Source organism: Urocitellus parryii, chromosome 1 (assembly GCF_045843805.1).
Source record: "Urocitellus parryii isolate mUroPar1 chromosome 1, mUroPar1.hap1, whole genome shotgun sequence".
NCBI classification, from domain to species: Eukaryota; Metazoa; Chordata; class Mammalia; order Rodentia; family Sciuridae; genus Urocitellus; species Urocitellus parryii.
In genome coordinates, this window is record NC_135531.1 from 236,106,589 (window position 1) to 236,123,156 (window position 16,568).

Sequence of the window (16,568 nt, forward strand, 5' to 3'; positions counted from 1 at the left end):
GATAGGTATTTTGAATAAATGCTAAGCACTTAAAAATTCATGACTAAACATTTTTAAAATGTATATAACTAAATAGCCACCATAATGCCACAAAGGAAAATGACCATCTTCTCCTTTGCATTGGGTAAAAATAGTGAATTTCAAAAATTTGTTTAATTTAGCTCAGAGATCGCAGTTCGAATTGGAATGTAAGTTGATAAAAATCCAAACATTGGTCCTTTCCCCAATCTATTTACCTCTCATATTTTGACTATTCACTAGAACAGAAAAATTCATCAGGAATTTCCTAAGGGTCAATCGTTTCCTTTTTCATTATTCTTTCAAAAGTAACAGCATCAATTACTCTCCCATATGAATTTTACTGATCAAATTTTAAGTTTTTTAAATTCTTATTTGAAATTCAAATTTCATCATAACTTTAATACATTTCCTTATTTTAAATAATTTTATATTTAGAACACTGCTAGATTTTTGGAAATATTGTGATGATAGTAGAGTCTTCATATACAACACAGCCAATTTCTACTACTATCTAACATTAATATGGTTCACATATACACAATTACTGAACTGATATTAATATGGAGTTACTGACTAAATTCTATACTTATTCTAGTTTCTGAAGCTTTAACTAAAATTCTTCTTCTATTATAGGATCTCAATGAATAATGCATCATGTTTAATTTTTATGTTTCCCTAAGCTCCTCTTGGCTGTGGCAGTTTCCCAAACTTCTTTTTTTTTTCATAATCTTTCCAGTTTTGAGGAGTGATAATCAACTGTGTGTTATAGACTGTACCTCCACTGGGATTTGTCTGGGATTTTGTTTATTTATTTATTTTTTTTATTTTTGTCATGATTAGACTGAGATAAATAGGAGAAGAAATGCTACAGAGGTCTGGTATCATTTTCATCACATCAACACAAAGCAACATACAATCTTCATGATCAATCTTTGCTGATTTTGACCTTGTTCAACTGGCTGAAGTAGTAATTTCCAGGTTTAGCCACTGCACTGTTAATTCCCCTCCTTCCTTATTCATTCAGGATTGTTCTCCCCCATAAAATAGTTACTGTATATGGTCCACACATAAAAAGTTGGTAGTGATAATCTCTATTTTGGAGGGCAGAATACGCATGCAAAACATTTGGGATTATTCTGTGCCAAATGTTTGCTTCTGAATAAGACATTTGTATTTATCTTGGAGAACACAATACATATGTAGTTTTGTTTCCTTTTGATCTTTAAGACTGCAGTCAATTCAAAGGATGCAAGGCATCTTTTCTCTCACTTCCTTCAGTGAGGTTCTTATATACATTCATATTGCAGTTAGAATTTGATTTATTTTGCATTCTGCATTCTGTGCTGTGATTCTGCTATGGTACAAATACGTTTTTGAATTGCACACATTAAGTTTCAATCTTTGTGCTGTAAAGTTGAATACGTATGCATGTATTTAGGCAAATACTTGCTGTTATATATCCCCAATCACACTCTCATAGAAAATTGTTTTACTGTATAGAAATTTCTCCATTTCACCTACTCAGCCCTCTCACCCTTCCCTTGAACCCTGGCAACCATTGATGGTCTTACTGCCCTTACAGTTTTGTGAATTCCATAATGTTATATAATAGGGATAAAATGGTAAGAGCTTTTGTTGACTTGCTTTCTTCCTTCCCACTTAGCAATGACTATATAAGACTACCCTGTGTCTTTTTATGGCTTGATAACTACTTTTTTTCATTGCTTTATACTATTCCTTTAGGTGTATTCATCAACAACAACCATTCACCCTCGGTTGCTTCAAATTTGAGCTATTTGAATAATGCTTCTGTAAGCAATCACAGGCAGGTTATTGGAGACACAAGTTTTCAAGCCAGTTAAGTAAATATCTAAGAGTGTGATAACTATATTACATCTTAAAATTATATGAAACTTTGAAATAAACTTTCAGATTGATTTCTGAAGTAGCTATACTATTTTGCATTTTCACAGAAACTGTTGAGTTCTGTTGTTTTTTCTGCATCCTTCTAGCAATAGATACTGTCTGTGGTTAGCATTTTAGCCATTCTAATTGAAGTATACTAGTATGTCACTATTGTTGTATTTTGTAATTTTCTAATGGCAACTTATATTAGCTGAATTTTCATATGCTTATTTGCCATCTGTATATTTTCTTTGGTAGCAATCTGAACAAACATCTTGTTCACTTTTAATTGGGTTGTTTTCTCATTATTGAATTTTTAAGGATTCTTTGTATATTTTGGAAATAAGACTTTTGTAAAATATGTGTTTTTAGACTATATTCTTTAATTATGGCTCATTCTTTTAGTCTCTACCAGAGTTTCTCAGAGAAAAACTTTTTAATTTTGGAAAGTCTAATTTATCACTTTTCTTTTATGCATTATGCTTTTGAGGTAGTGTCTAAACACTTATTGGATACCCAAGGTCACATAAATTCTTTCTTGATTTCTTCTACAGTCTCGATAGCTTTGCAATTTATACATTGGAGTTTTATATATTTTGAGTAAATTTTCATGAAAGATGTGAGATCTGTATTTAGCTTCATTTTGTTGTATTTATTTGTATAATTTTTGCAGCAGAATTTCTTGGAAAAGTAATCCTTTGCTCAATTGACAAAGATCAGATGACAATATGTATTTGTACTGATTCCTGGGTTCTCTATTATGTTCAATTAATGTACATGTTTATTTTGCTATAATTCTTAGATATTTGTTTGTTTTTTATTTGTTTTTCCTCTTTGCAACTAAGGATTTATCTTCAAGCACACTGATTCTTGCCTTAGGTATTTCCTGTCTACCAATAATTTGACCAGTTATTCTTTATTTGTGTAATGGTGTATGACATTAGCATTTCTTTGTAATTCTTACAGTTACTTCGACTCTCTGTTTTTTTCATGTTGTCTACTTTTTCCAGTAGGTTTACTAACAGCTTAATTATTGTTATTTCAGATTCCTTGTTTGGTAAAGCCAAACTCTATCTCATGTTAGTATGCTTCTGAGGTTTGTTCTCTGTCTTCAGAGTGTAGATTTTCTTGATTTGTTGTATGCATTGTAATTTCTTGAAGACATCCAGGCATAATGTTAGAAACATGTCTTTAGCATGAGGTTTTATGTGAATCTTGCTAGGAGTTGAGTTGTGCTTTTTATTTGATGTTGTTGTATCAAAAGTTTAATAATTTCCTTGATTTATTATTATTATTATTATTATTATTTCTCTCTGTCTTTGGGATTCCTTGACAACCACTCCAAAGGTAGACTGATTTCTGTATCTCTTTCAGCTGCAATCTATTTTTAGTATTCAGGAGACCCATTGTCATGTGTAAAGTACTGAAAAGGGGCTACAGAATATAATCTCCCATTCAATCTTTGTAATTTAATTGTCCCTTGACCCTATTATTTGATTTTTACAAGTTTTTCCCCCCCTTACCTCTTCTATCCAATTTACATGAGATTTGAAGATAGATGGGGCTGAAATTAGAGAAATGCTCTTTCTCCAGTGAGATTAGGCCAAGTAGACCTTTGTTATGCAGAATGTCTTCAGTTGAGTCAACATTCTTTCCTGTTCCTTTATTTTGAGAATCTGGTTGAGGAGCTTCAAATAAAACACACAAAAATGGTGGGGAAACTCTTAAGAGGAAAGCCTGCAGAAATTTTGCATTCATGTGCTATTTCACGTGCAAGCTCTAGCAATTTATCAAAATTACCACTGAAGTGAGTAAGCATCCCAGTTTATGGCTCTAGTGACAGGTACTCTTGGTAATATCTGGAGTGTGGCCCTTTGAATTAATTTCTATCTCCAGACTTCAGGTTGGCAGTTTGCATTGCAACTCCAGTTCTCTGATGAGTCCAAGGAAAGTAGTTGATTTTAGTTTGTTCCCTTTTTTTTTTTTTCCTTCTTGAATGGTGTCTTTCAAGCTCTTTACCTGACAGAGCTAAAACAGAAATTCTCTGGTCATACATTTTAATTGATTACTCACTCTGAAGTACTTGCCAGCCACTCATATTCCAAATAAATTATATTTCTTGACTTCATCCAATTTTGAATAACCAATGTGTTCTGATCCACAAGATGGGCTCTATGGTCAGTTTTAATTAAAAAGTGATTCACACAATTGTTGTTAGTCACCTGGTTTTAAGAAGTGATTTTTCTTCATCAGGTCTGATCATCAGATGAGTGTAAATAAGTCTTTAATGGGTAGAGTAAGATTCAATAAAATAATGTACATGGATCATCTAGCAGATATGCCAAATAGGTATTAGCTATTAATATTTGTTCCTAAGATTAATTTTATTATTAATCTCACTCTAGAAATCTCATTGATCCCTATTGTTTGTTGAATATACCAGGGACCTTTGAAAATATCACCAGATATCAGAATGAATATTTCCTCCACCTGAGTTATCTTCACAAGATAATGCTATTAATAACTTCATCATCTCCTTCATGTCCTATTCCAGTGTTCTTCAAATGTCATATTCTCATGGAAGCCAACCTGAATGCTTTTTGTAAAGCTGAAAGGAGTACTCATCATCCTTTCTTGGACTTTTGATATCCTCTATTGCTAATATGCCATTTTCCCATAGCATTTGTTTTTATCTAACATTCTGCATTGTTCATCTTATTATGTTTAATGTCTTCATGCTTCTTTTTAAATTAAAGTACATGAACACAGGGTAATCGATCTAAATATCTGTAAACATTGTCTAGGACAATATCTGACTTATCATATGTGCTGGATAACTTGTTGATGTAAACTTGAATACTGCTGGACAATAATATGCATACAAAAGAAGTATTTACAGAACATGGACATGTGATAGTGTATTAATTTCCTTAGATATTCATAAAATGAGTGCTATACACTTTTGACTGAACACAATCATATTTGTTCTGTCAGTTCTGGATGCTAGAGGTCTAAAATCAAGTTGTCATAATGCCATGCTCTTCTGCAGTCTCTAGGAGAGAACACTGCCTTGCTTTTCCAGCTTTTTTGAAGCTCTAATCTCTGCTTCTCTGTGTCCACATGGCTTTCTTCTTCATGCCTGTCTTCCTCACTTTAGTCTCTAATAAAGATAATTGTCACTCTATTTAGTACCTGATCAGGTAATCCCAGATGATCTCATTTCATGATTTTTAAAAATGACCTCAATTTGTGGGCAACAAGAACTATTTTGAAAAATACAGTCACATTTGGAAGCTTTAGGAAGACATGTCCTTTGGCTATGGGGGTGAGCATTCAATCCACCACAGAGAATATATTTGACATCATTGTTTAAGCCCTTGCTGGATTGTGTCTGGACATTATTGACATATTTGGTTTGCCACTGACAGTCTGATCTCTGCATCTGCAGCCTGAACACCATCTGGGAACATGTGGAATTTCAGGTTTCATAGTCATGCAGTTGATTTAAATATTAAATATGCAATTTCTCAAGATCCTTATTTGCTTCATGTGCACATTAAAGTTGGAGAAGTCCAAATGTAGAAATGAGTGGATAACAAATTAAGCAACATGAAAATGAAGGAGCGAGAATGAATTGGAATCTAAACAACAAATACTGCAAGATTTATGAAAACAGGTGGCAGGCAACTGACAAAAATGGAAAATGTGAACAGAGTGGGAAGTTTAATGAATCCAGAAAACACAACCCAGATAATTTATAGTGGTAGTGGGGGGACCTGTGACTGTGAGAGTCATGTAGTTATAGGAATAAGAAAATAACCTTAGAACAGATAACAGTATGGGCAAGCAAAATACCACAGCTTTGTTTGAATGAGCTATGTCTGTCTTTGATTCTTGAGAGATCTGGAACGACTAAGACTCACTTGGAGGTCGTATGAAAACACATATTTCTATGTGGACCCTCAGAATTTCTGGTTTAGGAGGGGTGGGGCAGGCCCCACAGGATTCATACCTAACATGTCCCCAGGCAAAACTGATACTGGTTTATGGTGATAATATTTAGAGAATGTTTTGCTTATAGTTATTTAGAATAAGCATATAGATATACTAATGAAAAGGAATTTTAGATATGAAAGATTTGGTATTAGGTATTCATAACTTCCTTGAGAAATCTTCAGCTTCCTAATAGTCTATCAGTATTTTCAAATTTTCTTTTTTTCTTTTTGGTGCTAAGGATTTAAGTTGGTGGTGTTTTATTATTGAGCTATATCCCAGACCTTTTCAATTTGAGATATGGTCTCACTGTGTGACTGCAGGTCTCCCCAAATTGCAGAGGTTGACCTTGAACTTGTCTTGCTTCAGCCTCCCAAGTCATTGGGGTTACAGGCAAAGTAGGCATGTGCTATCATGCCCTGCTCTGTCTTTCATTTTAAGAAATGTTGTATCTTGGTATGTACTTAACTGTCAATGTCAGATACTTAGGCTGGAGACCTGTTCTTGGAAAAGGATTGTTAAATGAATGCTACTGAATGCAATCTTAGACTACCTATCATAATTTAATTGGAAATAGTAGATTATCCAATCAGAAATATTTTCTGAATATTTCAGCACCTTCTTGTAGGATGTCACTGAAAGAAAAGTAAAAAGATTTCAGGAGATAAAATATAAGCACTTCATTATGTTGGTCAAAATGTTTGAATTAGTTTGAAATAAAATGAAACATAGTTTTACTAAAAAGATTTTATGCTTTAACAATAGATGCTTCAAGCTTAAAGGCTGGAAGTCATTAGCAATTAAAAAAAGATGTTCAAATATTTGAGGAGTTTGAGATTTTGACAATTATTCACAAGTGGAAAGGGATTAAATATAGGTAGATAGATGGAGGAGAGAGAGAGAGGAGAGAGAGAGAGAGAGAGAGAGAGAGAGAGAGAGAGAGAGACTGAGTTAGTGAGTATGGAAGACAGAGTTTGTCATTCCCAAAACATTCAGGAAATAATAAGTCTATTATAAGAAATAATGAGTCTAACCAAAAGAGATGTTTATTATGTTAACAATTAGGAAGTGTAGCACTTGCACTTATCTTTTACAATAATGTGGAGAATCACAAAACTGAACTAAGGCTGAAAATGTTTAATCACTTGTGAACCATACAAACAAAGAAGATAAGTTCACATCAAAAGGAATAAGAAAACACCCACTTTGGATCCCTGGGATGCAAAGAAGTAATTATGTTTTGTATCCTTACTACTGACTTTAGAAGGCATTTAATAAATAACACTAAATAAGTAAATGGACAAGCCCTGACAAACTGACCAACAATGACAGGGGAAAAATGAACTTATAATTGCTGTTGGCAGAGGAGTCATATTTTTTATCCATTTTTCGATATATATATTTGCTTTGGCTTTATCTTTAACAACTAAGAGATCATTAGTATAAATATTGAAATTCAGTATAATTATCCCTCAAAATGCACACAACTTTAGATATAAAAATCATGTGTTATTTATGTTATTTAATTTGCATGAAAACATTTCATTAACATTTTTAAAGTAAGGAATCTTATCAATTTCCTTACAAGAATATATTCAGTGATGATTGTTCTATATCCTGCTAATTTGTCATCACAATCAAGAATGATGAGCAAAATCTTTTTTCAAGCAAGCTAAAATAGAACAAGTTGTCATGACAGTGTAATAATACATAGTGTTTACACTCATATGTGACATATAACATCTACACAATTCATGTACACTTAGGCCAAAGTATTTTTTTACAAAAGTACTAAAAGATCATCTATGACATTGTACAAAACTGAAGTTCTAATAAGATTATTATTTCCTTAATAAAAAATAAATTTTCTCACAAGATCATTAGTAGCTAAAAAGGGAAGTAAAGGTTAAATATATTAAAACATTTAAATAGAAGAGTAGTTGCATTGTCATATTTTTGTGAAATTCTTCTCAGTTGTCAAAGGCCATCAATAAATGACGTTTATATATTTTATTTTTAATAAAGAAAAAATTGTGGTATGAATTGTCCTTAACATACAATGCCTGTGCTTTTTCCAGATAGTCCCCATCCAACCTAACATAAATTTTACTTTGAATATTAAAAAGTATGCTAACTATGTATATCAGATCTAAATCAGAAGCAAATAAAACATTGTATCCTTCAGTCTAGTCATATTACTATTCCTGTAGTGTAACAATAGAATGGTAGAAAATAAAATTGCAGGACACAAACCTCAGGTGTCAGCTTGTCACCATGTTACATTTAAAGTGGTTATTAAAATCATTATGCTATCAACTTGTGAAGTTTGGATGCACCAAATATAGCAACCTGGTTTAATTGCTCGCCATTTCATTTTGAGTGAAAGAAGGAAGAGGAGGGGGAAAAAGGGTAGATAAATTAGCTGCTTGTTTGAAAGACACGTCTAAAGGCTTTTTTTTTCCTATCAAAATGCAATGAGAAAATAATCTTAGCATGGTGAATAAATGAATGCTTGTTTGTTGAACTTAGATTTTTTATTGTCCTCAAAATTGGGGGTAAAAGCATCCAATTTCAACTTGAAGTTAAGAAAATGCTATTATATAGAGTGCAAGAAAGCCCACCTGACATTACATAAAAATTCTTCTTTTTGAAATTATACACAACCAGTCCCACAGAGTCTTTTCTCCCAATCTATTTGAATGATGAACTGATGAGTAGGATTGTCACTGTGGAGTGTAACTTGTGTTGTTTATAATTAAGTTTCCACTATAGCAATGTAGCCTACAAAAAGCACTCTTTAAGTCACACAATTTTCTAGCTACTCTTTTTGGCCTTGCATATTTGTACACAGATCAATATTACCTAATGAGAAAGAGCAAGAAATGGACATGAATTCAATATTAACTTAGAAAGCAAGAATAAATTTGGGATTCGAGCATTGTGCTATGGAATTATTATTACTTGTTTATATTTTTAAAATATATTTCCTTCAAATTTCAGAAGTAGCAATGAAAAGCTAATGTTTGTTAACTTGATGAGATGAATATAATAACTCAATGTATACTGATAATATGAGTCTATCAAATACTTCTGTATAGACTTTTATATTTTTCACTCATCTAAATATTATGAAAATACTTATAATATTTTATATTAATTAATGTTAATTTACATTAATTAGTTAATATATAAGAACATTATGTACAATTAAATACTTTAATTTTTTATCTATCACACTTTATTATATAATACAGATTTAATTTCTATTTCATAGCATAGTATATTTTAGAATTATATAAATATATTTTACTCTGCTCATTAAAAGTTAAAATTGTTATTTGAAAAAAAATACTATTTATTTTTTGTCTAGTTTTCATTGGATGGTGTTTTAGTCAGATTTTTCGCTGCTGTGACTAAATGACCCAATCAGCATAGCTGTAGAGAAGAGGTTTATTTGAGGACTTACAGTTTCAGAGATCTTAGGGCATAGAAGGTCGGCTCCATTTCTCAGCGTTCAATGAGAGGCTGAACATCATGGCAGGAGAGTATGGAGGAGAAAAGCAGCTCATATCATGGTGATCAGGCAACAAAGAGTCTCTTCCCCAGATACAGATATATACCCAAAGCCAGGCCCTAATTCCTACCTTCTCCAGCTATACTCTTCCACTTAAATTACCACTGCTGCACTTTGTTTGTCAGTTAATCCCTATCACGGAGTTAAATCACTGATTGGGTTAAGACTCTTACAACCAATCATTTCTAATCTGAATCTTCTTATATTGTCTCACACGTTAGCTTTGGTGGGGACATTTCATATCCAAACCATAACATTCCTCCCCTGGTCCCCTAAATCTCACAACCATCTCACAATGCCAAAATTATTTTTTTTTCTCATTTCTGAGAGTCCCCATAGTCAACAGTTCTGAAATTACTCAAATTTGAAGTCCAAATTCCTCTTTGAGGCTTAAGGCAATCTCATTGTGAACTCCTGTGAAACTGAAAACAAAACAAAACAAAAAAAACTTCTATAGCTCCAAGTCTGGCATCTGCAGCACACAGCTTAATGATGTTCTCTCCAAAGGACTAGTTTAGCTCCACCCCTGTGCCCTTGTTGGTTGCTGCCCAAGTGACCTTTCTGTTGGTTCCTCAGGCTCAATTCCCACAGCTTTCCTAGGACAATGTCCCATGTTACTGGAATTTCTTATTCTCAGGGGTCTCCACTGCAGCTTCAGCTTCCTCCCCAAATCTTCACACCTTGCCTTCTCAAGGAGTGCCCACAGGGACTCTGACCCTGCTGCACTTTGTCTGGCTTCCAAGACTTTTCTTTGAAATCTTGGTTGAAGCCTCCATGAGCCCCTAACTACAGGATCCTGCATTCCTACAGAATTAGCACCACAAGGTTGACACCAGGGTCTTCCACCATCTGGAGCAGTAGCCAAACCACCAGGGACCCTGGCTGTAGCAGCCTCTGAGTGACTGGGTAGCTGAGAATGCTGAAAAAATCTTCCTAGGACCCCTTATGCAAGAAGGGTGCTCCACTAGTCTCTTCTAAGAGAATTTTCACTTTTACTCCCAGGAGCTTGAGATGGGTGTGATCTTGCCAGCTTTTGAGATGCCCTCAAGCCATCTGTCTTATTATCTCTTGGATAAATTTTTAGCATTTCTTTAGTGGCAATAATGTCTTTAACTGCAACTTCCTTAGCCTTATTTTATTCCTGCCTTTCAAGTCCACATTCTCCACATCTTTCTGCTCTGCTTTCTACTTCTGAACATCGCAATAAATGATGTTTGGCCAAAAGGTGCCATCAATACCCATGCCACTTCCTGAATGCTATGCTGCCTAGAAACTTTTTTTGGCCAGATTAAAATGTCCATCATTTTTAAAATCAGCCTCACAGAAAGTCTCAGGACATGGACATAATGCAGACAACTTCTTAGCCAGAACATAAAAGGAATGGCCTTTATTCCAAATTCCAATAGAGTCCTCCTTTTAGAAACCCTTTCGTGCCCTGTCTTCACTGACCATGGTCCTACTGACATTCTGCTCTTCTGAGCTCCCACCAGAATTGGCCATTAATTTTTACTTACAACAATCTAAAGCATTTCTAGCTTGCACTGCTACACACCTCAAAATTTCTCCCACCAATTCCAAAAAGCTCAAAAGCTTCTGAACCAAATGGTCAAGTTAGGCACAGTAACAACCCCATTTTTTGGTAACAGTTTCTGTTTAGTCAGCTTTTTTGACACTGTGACTTAAAGACCCAACCTAGACAACGGTAGATGAGGAAAAGCTATTTGAGGGCTCACTGTTTCAGAGATCTTAGTCAATAGAAGGTTAGCTCTATTCCTTAGGTTCCAAGGTTAGGCAGAAGACCATGGTAAAAAATGTAGCAGAGGGTTTCAGCTTTTGTGAAGATGAGGAAACAAAGAAAGACTCCACTCTCCAAATACAAAATATATATCCCAAAGCCATGCCTCCAATGCCTGGTCTCCTCCAGCCACACCCCACCTGCCTTTAGTTACCACTTAATTAATCACATCAGGTGATTAATACACCAATTAGGTTAAAGCTCTCACAACCCAATAATTTATTCTCTGAACCTTCTTGCATTGTATCATGCATGAGCTTTGGAGGGACACTCACATTCAAACCATAATGGATGGAAGATTGGATTTGTATCTACACAATTCCATGATTTGGGGTGAAGTGATACTAAATAATTAACTATAAAGAGCTAAATTATTTTTGGAAATGCAAACCACATTAGTAGCATGTCACTGACTTGAATTCAATATTTAGATTCATGGGTTAGAGATATCATTCAGAATAATGCATATATGAAATTTTAGATTAAATCTTAATGATTAGACATATAATTTATTTTTCATTTTAAATAGATTACATTTAAAAACTCTTAATTTTTGCACTAATATATTCTATAGATAAAACATACTGAATCCTTAATTTTGGAAGAACTAGAAAGTAGTCAAGGGAAATGTGAAGCCCACATGTTCAATAAAGACAGGTTTTAGAATTCAGAAATAAACATTAATTTTAAGAAAAATGCTTTACAAAATAGAGCAAAATAGTGAATTTTGATGTTTAAATGATTATCTATTTGTAATAATTAATTTTGTTTTCCATCTCTAGCACATATGCCCATAAGCATATTTTTTAACAGTTCATTTTAGACATATGTCTTTCTCTTAGAAAAACACACATGAAAAACTTGTGTTCTGATTTCCTAAAATTTTACTTCTTAAAATATTGTAAAACATTGTACTAGCTATTGTTTTATAAACTCAAACTCAGTGCAATCAAACCTCTATAGAATATTTTGGATACCCATATCAAGAATTGAAGTAGTTTATCACTAAGAGAGTATCTGTTACACAATGTTTTATGAAAAACTACACAGAAGAAATATCCCATGCAAGCTATGGTTTGACAAATATAAAGGATAGAATTTTATAAGGACAAAATATGGATACTTCCTTGGTTATAAAATATTTTAATAGTACTTTCTCCCAAATTAAGGAGTATAGTTAGGTATTTTTTTCTCTATTACTATTTCCTTACAAGATGGCTTGCCCTTAAAAATTAAATTTTTAAACATTTTTGTGTAAGTCCAAGTGATCCAACAAAAGAAAGAGGGAATAGAATATGAATGCAGGGAAAAAACTGCTTAGTATTTTCTGGTACAAACCAATATAAAACAATTTGAACTAAAAATAAACTATTTTGAACTTACTGGTAGGTATGAAGATTAGAAATGTGGAAAATGTGATCAATGTATGTATTTAGAAAATTCAGTTTTTCTGGCTCTATTCATTTGGTAATGAAGATGTCATGTTGAAGTATTTTATGAATCCTCAATGATCAGTCTTTTTGTTATTTTCACATGCCAATATTTTACCTGCAAATACAATATTAGTCTTTATAAAATATGTATGATTTAGTGCATATACTGCACATTTCATAGTAATATAGTCAATATCAGTATTTACTTTCTAGTGTAGGCATTCAAAATGTCATAATAAAACATCCCTGTGTATATATATATATATATATATATATATATATATATATATATATATTTATATTGATAATTTATGCATGTAGTTTATAAAATGTTCAGATGACATCAATATTTAAACCATTTAGATATTCTTGCATACATTTCATTTTAAAACCTCTAATTTTCCAAAAAGCATATAGAGTTTTTATTTATGATAACTGTCCAATTAAACATTCCAATGAATTAAAAGATGAAAATGCATACAAAAACATTAAAAACATAGTGTACAATAATCAAGTGGTATTCATTCCAGGGATGCAATATTGGTCTAAAGTATGGAAATCAATAAATCTAATTCATCACATCAATAGACAAAGATAAGAATCACACGATTTTATCAATTGATGCAGAGAGAGCATTTGAAAAAATACAGCACCTTTTTATGTTCCAAACACTAGAAAAACTAGGGATAGTATAAACATACTTCAATATAGCTATCTATGATAATCCCAAGGCCAACATCATTCTAAATGGAGAAAAATTGGAAGCATTCCCTCTAAAGACTGGAACGAGACAGGAATGCCCTCATTCAGCATTTCTATTCAACATACTTCTTGAAACATTAGCCAGAGCTACTATACAGACAAAAGAAATTAAAGGCATACAAAAAGGAAAATAAGAATTCAAACTATCATTATTTGCTGATGACATGATTCTATACTTAGAGGATCAAAAAAAAAATCCACCAGTACACTTCCAGAATTAATTTATGAATTCAGCAAAGTAGCAGGGTATAAAATCAATAACATAAATCAAATGCATTTCTCTAAATCAGTGATGAATCCTTTGAAAGAGAAATTAGGAAAACTACCCATTCACAATAGCCTCAAAAAAAAAATAAAATAAAATACTTGGGAATCAACTTAATAAAATAGGTAAAAGACCTCTACAATAAAAACTACAGAACACTAAAGAAATAAATTGACAAAGACCTTAGAAGATGGAAAGATCTCCCATGCTCTTGGATAGGCAAATTAATATTGTCAAAATGGCCATCCTATCCAAAGTACTATACGGATTCAATGCATTCCAATTAAAATCCCAATATTATTCCCTTATATAAATAGAAAAAGCAATCACAAAATTCATTTGGAAAAATAAGAGTCCCAGAATGGCCAAAGCATTCCTTAGCAAGAAGAGTGAATAAGGAAGCATTACAATATCAGACCTTAAACTATACTACAAAGAAATAGTATTAAAATAGATTAAGGCAATGAATTCTCACTATATGTTTGACCTTCTTAAGTAGAAAACACATTTCCTTTTTGTGTACAGATCAAGCATAAGAAACCTATAATCTAGGGCTAGCCAGTTTTTTTGAAAAATAAAGTTTTATTGAAATATAGTCATACCTTTTATTTTTTCTCCCTGTGTACTGCCTATGGCTGATTTTTCTCTGACCATAGCAAATTTACTGTATTGCAACAAATATCATATGTTCTGCAAAGTGTAAAATATTTTCTATCTTTACAAAGAGTTTGCTAGTTCTTGCTATTGGTGGTTTTCATACTCAGTGATACAAATTATTTGTATTTTAGATTATTAACAAATCAATTATGTGTTCACAGCTGTTACTTCCATTAATGCATGTAATTGTTGCATATATAGTAAAAACATGTTCACAGCAACAACAAAACACATACTCCCTTTTTGTATATTTAACATTCAACCTGAGAAGGATAGTTGATTTATATTTATGATTATTTCTCTCTAATATTAGAGATATTGTTACTCCCATAAAATTGATCCAGTACAATGATAACCATTCTACTGTGTGAATTTCCACCAGAATTAGAAAGGTAGAAAGTGTTTATATGCAAAAATATCTCTGAAAATGTGTATTTACTAGTAAAGGAAATGTTCATTAAATATCTTATGTTACCAATACTTCCTTTACAATGTAATTTTCCCCCATTCAAACTTTATTTTTTTACAGACTCTTTCGAAGCATAGAATAATAATAAGATATCGGATCTGCAGATAAGTTTTTCAATAACAGGCACTGAGGTGTTACAAATTTGCAGTAAAAAATCTGTTTGCACATTTGTCAGATGTTCCACTTTGGGGATGGCACACTATGGAAGTGGCAAATTATGTTTACAATGAAATGCCAGTATTCAGCCAAGCCCATCAGGTGTGTAACATCAAAATCATTGACAAGAAAATGATACAAGAGCACCAGTTGGGCTGCATACTAATGACATAGTCATCATTCCCTTGACCTGTCAGAAGTCTCAACTAGCAATTAACTTTGAAAATTTTTTACATATAAAATCAGCTTAAATTTATTATGTCAGATTAAATTAATTGTAACAGATTAAATTTTTGCAAATTAAATCAAGGAAATTCATAATCACTTATTTTCAGTTTTATCCTAAAACTGATCAATAAATGTTACTAAGAGTATTAGTATCATAGTTTTCTACACACTTAATATATATCTGGCTTACTTTTCTTATTTTGAATTACAATATGTAAATCATAACAATAAATCAATCATAATATTAAGATTGAGTTAGAGATTAAGTATCAAAATTTAGTTTGAATTAATCCATACAAAATTCCAGTCTCTACCTAATTAATATTTTGATAATACAAAATTTACACCATAACAGACAAAAATCATTTAAAAAGTTTGTTTCCTAGTTTTACAGTTTAATTCAGCAGAGAACTAACATTACCAAAAAAAATGTTATTTATTTATTTTTTGAAGAGATGAGAACGATATTGCCATCACTGGAGTTCTCTTGTACTTGGACCAACTTACCACTCATTTTATGTAATTGGAGTCATTCATGGCCTACTCAAATATCTAAATAAAATGCAAATCAAGACCCCTGAAGGATAACAGGTGCTAATGGTAAAGATAAGCTGCCTCTTGAAGTCTGTTTAGGAAGCCAGTCACTTTCATGCAAATTTGAAAGTCAGTCACCTGCCTACCAGCTTAATAATATGTCCAATAAAAAGGGAAAATGGCCTATCAATGAACCATACAACATTCTAGTTCTGCTGACTCCAGTTTCCCAACAGAACACTGTAGGTGGGATTTTCTTTGAATTCTGGACTGAGTTCTAAAAGGAGACAATAGATGGATATCTCTGGGCCATAAGGAAGAAGGAGAATCAAAAGCAATTCTTGTTGTTTTCTTTCCCTACCCTCTTGTTGTTTTCTTTCCCTACCCTCTCCAGAATTAGGAACTATTAAATAATTATAAAGATTTTAAAAATTGGAGTAAAGTATCTTTTATTATTTTTCTCTGCTTAATTTGACAAATTTGACCTCGGAAGATCACTAAGCAGAAATGAGGGGGAAGGATTCTCATTAGGAAGTATGCAGGCAGTGTCCAGCAAAGTCTTCATATATGAGGGCCAAAGAGACAAAATTCCTAATAATGTCCTCTAAAATAGAGGCAAACTCATGGCTTTACATGAGGCAACGTGAGCAGCCTTTGGAATTTTTAAGTATTTTTCTTTATAGGAAAAAGAGCAAATATATTATTAAGAAAACATAAGAATGTTATTTTTGACAATGAGGCTGTTGACCGATTTGGGCTATTTGGAGAATGAAATA

The 16,568-nt window shown here is 32.6% G+C and overlaps 1 protein-coding gene across 1 annotated transcript in view; it reads left to right on the forward strand.

Moving 5' to 3' along the window:
• Window positions 1-16,568, forward strand: part of Znf804a (zinc finger protein 804A) — a 281,859-nt gene that overhangs the window by 162,024 nt on the left and 103,267 nt on the right. The window lies entirely within an intron of this gene.